General features: G+C 38.0%; 1 pseudogene; it reads left to right on the top strand.

The window, feature by feature from the left end:
* The first annotated feature begins 5,451 nt into the window (after positions 1–5,451).
* LOC114223608 (peptidyl-prolyl cis-trans isomerase FKBP3 pseudogene) lies at positions 5,452–6,128 on the top strand (annotated as a pseudogene).
* The last annotated feature ends 215 nt before the right edge of the window (positions 6,129–6,343 follow it).

Below are 6,343 nucleotides of genomic sequence, written 5' to 3'. Positions count from 1 at the left end.
GTAGGGGAGAGAGGAGTAAAAATGTAGGGCTTCTGGAATGGGTTCAAACTTAAGCAACCATCACCTTAATATAGAACGCTATATGCAGAAAATGTTATAAATAAACCTAATGGTCACTATATATAAATCAATAACTGGTAATAGAAAAGTTAAAAATAAAGAAAAAGGAATACAAGCCTGTCACTAAAGAAAGCCAGCAAGCTGTAAGAGAAGAAAGAGAAGAAAGGAACAGAGAAAAACTACAAAAACAACCATAAAACAAGTAACAAAATGGTAATAAGTACATACTCATTGATTGATAGTTACTTTGAGTGTAAATGGACTAAATGTATCAGTCAAAAGACAAAAGGTGACAGAAAGGATAAAAAAGCAAGACTTATCTATATGCTGCATACAAGTATTCATTTCACACTTAAAGACACATGCAGATTGAAGTGAAGGGATGAAAAATCATTTATCATGCAAATGGAAGTGAAAAGAAAGCCAGGTTAGCAATACTAATATCACACAAAATAGACTTCAAAACGAAGACTGTAACAAGAGACAAAGAGGGATACTACATAATCATAAAGGGAACAATTCAACAAGAAGATGTAACAATTGTAAATATTTATGCACCCAATATGGGAGCATCCAAATACATAAAACAACTAATAACAAACATAAAGAAAGTAATCAATAGTAATACAAAAATGGTAGGAGACTTTTACACCTCACTTACATCAATGGATAGATCATCCAAACAGAAAACGAACAAGGAAACAGTGTCTTTGAATGACACATTGGACCAGATGGATCTAACAGATATATTCAGAACATTCCACCCTAAAACAGAATACACATTCATTTCAAGTGCATATGGAATATTCTCCAAAATTGATCACGTTAGGCCACAAAACAAGTCTCAACAAATTCAAAAAGACTGAAGTCAAATCATGCATCTTTTCCAACCACAACACTACGAAACTAGAAATCACAAGAAAAAAAATCTTGAAAGAACATACATACATGGAGGTTAAATAACATGCTATTAAATGGTGATTGGGTCAACCAAGAAGTCAAAAAGGAAGTTAAAAAATACACAGAGATAAATGAAAATGAAAATACAACAGTCCAAAATCTTTGGGATGCAGAAAAGGCTGTTCTAAGAGGGAAGTTCATAGCAATACAAGCCTACCTCATGAAGCAAGAAAATTCTCAAATAAACAACCTAGCCTTACACCTAAAGGAGCTAGAAAAAGAACAACAAACAAAACCCAAAACTGGTAGAAAGAAAGAAATAATAAAGATTAGAGCAGAAATAAATGTAATAGAAACTAAAAAACAATAGAACAGATCAATGAAACTAGGAGCTGTTTCTTTGAAAAGATAAACAAAAGTCATAAACCTCTGGCCAGATTCATCAAAAGAGAGAGAGGACTCAAATAAACAAAATCAGAAATGAAAGAAGAGAAATAACAACAGACACCACAGAAATACAATTATAACAGAAATATTATGAAAAATTATATGCCAACAAACTGAACAACCTAGAAAAAATGGATAAATTCCTAGAAACCTATATCCTACTAAAACTGAATCAAGAAGAAATAGAAAATTGAACAGACTGATTACCAGCAACGAAATTGAATCAGTAATCAAAAAACTCCCAACAATTAAAGAACAGTTAATACGTATTCTTCTCACACTATTCCAAAAATAGAAGAGGAAGGAAAACCCAAATTCATTCTATGAGGCCAGCATTAGCCTTCTACCAAAACCAGATAAAAACACTACAAAAAAAGAGAACTATAGGCCAATATCTCTGATGGACACAGATGTCAAAAATCTGAACATTAGCAAACCAAATCCAACAATACATTAAAAGAATCATTCACCATGACCAAGTGGGATTTATTCCTGGGATGCAAAGGTTGCAAATCAATCAACATGATACATCACATCAGTAAGAGAAAAGATAAGAAACATAAGATCATTTCAATAGATGCAGAAAAATCATTTGATAAAGTACAACATACATTCATGATAAAAACTCTCAACAAAGTAGGTTTAGATGAAACACAACTTAACATAATAAAGGCCACATATGAAAAACCCACAGTTAACATCATCCTCAGTGGTGAAAAACTGAGAGCTTTTCCCCTAAGTCCAGGAACAAGACAAGGATGTCCACTCTCACCACTTTTACTCAACACAATATGGAAGTCCTAGCCACAGCAATCAGACAACAAAAATAAAAAGCAACCAAATTGGTAAGAAAGAAGTGAAACTTCCACTATTTGCAGAGGACATGATACCATATATAGAAAACCTGGGGTGCCTGGATGGCTCAGTCGGCTGAGCATCCAACTCCTGATTTCAGCTCAGGTTATGATTTCAGGGTTGTGAGATCAGGCCCCACTTCAGGCTCCACACTGGGCATGGAGACTGCTTGGAATTCTTTCTCTCCCTCTCCCTTTGCCCCTCCCCCCATAAAAAAAAAAAACCTGCAAGACTCCACCAAAAAACTACTAGAACTGATAAATGAATTCAACAAGTTTACAGAATATACAATCAATATACAGAAATTCATTGCATTTCTATACACTAATAATAAAGTAGCAGAAAGAGAAATTAAGAAAACAATCCCGGGCGCCTGGATGGCTCAGTCATTAAGCGTCTGCCTTCAGCTCAGGTCGTGATCCCAGGGTTCCGGGATCGAGCCCCACATCAGGCTCCCTGCTCGACGGGAAGCCTGCTTCTCCCTCTCCCACTCCCCCTGTTTGTGTTCCCTCTCTCGCTATGTCTCTGTCAAATAAATAAATAAAATCTTAAAAAAAAAGAAAACAATCCTATTTACAATTATACCAAAAATAATAAAATACTTAGGAATAAACCTAACCAAGGATGTGAAAGACCTAGACTCTGAAAACTATAAAACACTGATGAAAGAAATTGAAGAGGACACAAAGAAATGGAAAGACATTCCATGCTCGTGGATCAGAAGAACAAATACTGTTAAAATGTCCATACTACCCAAAGCAATCTATACATTTAATGCAATCCCTATCAAAATACCAACAGCATTTTTCACAGAGCTAGAACAAACAATCCTAAAATTAGTATGGAACCACAAAAGACTCCAAATAGCCAAAGCAACCTTGAAAAAGAAAAGCAAAACTAGAGGCATCACAATTCTGTACTTCAAGTTATATTACAAAGCTCTAGTGATCAAAACATTATGGCACTGGCACAAAAATAGACACATACATCAATAGAACAGAACAGAAAACCCAGAGATAAGCCCATAATTACATGGTCAAATAATCTTCAGCAAACGAGGAAAAAATATACAATGGGAAAAAGATAGCCTCTTCAACAAATAGTGCTGGGAAAACTGGAGAGCTACATGCAAAAGAATGAAACTGGGCCACTTTCTTACACAAAAATAAATTCGAAATGGATTAAAGACCTAAATGTGAGACCTGAAACCATTAAAATCCTAGAAGAGAGCAGAGGCAGTAATTTCTCTGACACTGGCCATAGTAATATTTTTCTAGGTATGTCTCTTGAGGCAAGGAAAACAAAAGCAAAAATAAACAATTGGGACTATCAAAATAAAAAGCTTCTACACAGCGGAGGAAACAATCAATAAAACTAAAAGGCAACCTATGGAATGGGAGAAGATATTTGCAAATGACATATATGAATAAGGGGTTAGTATCCAAAATATATAAAGAACTTTATACAACTTAACACCCAAAACAAACCAAATAATCCAATTAAAAAATGGGCAGAAGACATGAGCAGACATTTCTCCAAAGAAGACATCTAGATGGCCAAGAGACACATAAAAAGATGCTCAACATCACTTATTATCAGGGAAATGCACATCAAAACCACAATGAGATATCACCTCACGCCTGTCAGAATGGTTAGTATCAAAAACACAAGGAATGGGCACCTGGGTGGCTCAGTTGGTTAAGCAACTGCCTTCGGCTCAGGTCATGATCCTGGAGTCCCAGGATCGAGTCCCGCATCGAGTCCCGCATTGGGCTCCCTGCTCGGCAGGGAGTCTGCTTCTGCCTCTGACCCTCCCCCCTCTCATGTTCTCTCCCTCATTCTCTCTCTCTCTCAGATAAATAAATAAAATGTTAAAAACACACACACACACACACACACAAGAAATAAGTGCTGCTGAAAAGGTAGAGAAAAAGGAATCCTCGTGCACTGTTGGGAATGCAAACTGGTGCAGCCACTGTGAAGACAGTATGGCGGTTCCTCAAAACTTAAAAATAGAGTTACCATAGGATCCAGTAATTCCACTACTATTTGCCCAAAAAGTACAAAAACACTAATTTGAAAAGACATATGCACCCGTTTATCGCAGCATTATTTACAATAGCCAAATTATGGAAGTAGGCCAAGTGTCCATCAATAGATGAAAGGATAAGACATGGGGTGTGTGTGTGTGTGTGTGTGTGTGTGTGTGTGTGTGTGTGTGTGTGTGTGTGCGTGCGCGCGCGCGCAGAGAGAGAGAGGAATAAATATTACTGAGCCATAAAAAAGAATGAAATCTTGCCATTTGTAACAATATGGATGAATCTAGAGTATAATGCTAAGTGAAATAAGTCAGAGAAAGACAAATGCATAATTTCACTCATATGAGGAATTTAAGAAACAAAACAAAGAAAAAAGAGACAAATAAAAATCACTCTGAAGGGGCACGCCTGGGTGGCTCAGTCAGTTAAGCATCGGCCTTCAGCTCAGGTCATGATCCTGGAGTCCTGAGATCTAGCCCTGCACTGGGCTCCCTGCTCAGTAAGGAGCCTGCTTCTCCCTCTCCCTCTGCTGCTCGCCCCTGCCTGTGCTCTCTCACTCTCTCTCAAATAAATAAATAAATAAAATCTTTTTTAAAAAATCACTCTGGGGGTGCCTGGGTGGCTCAGTTGTTAAGCGTTTGCCTTAGGCTCAGGTCATGATCCCAGGGTCCTGGGATCAAGCCCCACATCGGGCTCTCTGCTCCACGGGAAGCCCGCTTCCCCCTCTCCCACTCCCCCTGCTTTTGTTCCCTCCCTCGCTGTCTCTCTGTCAAATAAATAAAATCTTAAAAATAAAATAAAAAATCACTCTGAAATACAGAGAACAACCTAGTGGTAATCGGAAGGGAGGTGGGGGGGGGGAATGGGTGAAATATGTGAAGGAGATTAAGAATACACCCATCATGGGGCGCCTGGGTGGCTCAGGTGGTTAAGTGACTGTCTTCGGCTCGGGTCATGATCCTGGAGTCCTGGGATCGAGTCCCACATCAGGCTCCCTGCTCAGCAGGGAGTCTGCTTCTCCCTCTGACCCTCCCCCTCTCATGCTCTCTTTCTCATTCTCGCTCTCAAATAAATAAATAAAATCTTTAAAAAAAAAAAAAGAATACGTTCATCATGATGAGCACTGAGTAATATACAGAACTGTTGAATCATGAGTGGGGGAAGACGGCAGCAGCCATTCCACGGTGGACCTAGACCATGGAACAGCAAGCAGCTACCCAAGAAGGACATTATCAAGTTTTTACAGGACTACAGTTCAGATTTGTTTCTTGCAGAACATAAGTTATTAGGAAACATTGAAAAGGTGGTCAAAACAGCTAACAGGGACCATTTGGTTACAGCCTATAATCGTCTTTTTGAAAGTAAGCATTTCAAGGGTACTGAAAATTTAAGTAAAGTGTCTGAGCAGGTGAAAAATGTGAAGCTTAATGAAGATAAACCCAAAGAAACCAAGTCTGAAGAGACTCTGGATGAGGGTCCACCAAAATATATAAACTGTGTTCTTAAAAAAGGAGATAAAACTAACTTTCCCAAAACAGGAGATGTTGTTCACTGCTGGTATACAGGAACACCACAGGATGGGACTGGTTTCGATACTATATTCAAACAAGTTCAAAGAAGAAAAATGCCACACCCTTAAGTTTTAAGGTTGGAATAGGCAAAGTTATCAGAGGATGGGATGAAGCACTCTTGACCAGCAGTAAAGGAGAAAAGGCTCGACCGGAGATCGAAGCAGAATGGGCTCATGGTAAGAAAGGACAGCCTGATGCCAAAACTCCACCAAATGCAAAACTCAGTTTCAAAGTGGAATTACTGGATATTGAGTAAAAGAACAATGCTTCAGGTATAAAGACATCAGCAACAATAAAACATGGCTTTGAAGAAACTTATGTAACTAATTAAAGCTGGTTACCACTGTTAGGGAAGAGTCAACTCGAAAATTCAAGAAGCCAAATATTGTTTACTCGATTCCCAACTTTTAAGATATGTAAACCATTAAAATTCCCTAAAGTTTGAAATATTTTACTACAGCTGTGTAAAAT

Source organism: Eumetopias jubatus, unplaced genomic scaffold (assembly GCF_037043125.1).
Source record: "Eumetopias jubatus isolate StellerSeaLion01/CBP00866 unplaced genomic scaffold, mEumJub1_p1.0 scaffold_11, whole genome shotgun sequence".
Taxonomy (NCBI): domain Eukaryota; kingdom Metazoa; phylum Chordata; class Mammalia; order Carnivora; family Otariidae; genus Eumetopias; species Eumetopias jubatus.
This window is presented reverse-complemented; position numbering and strand designations above follow the sequence as displayed.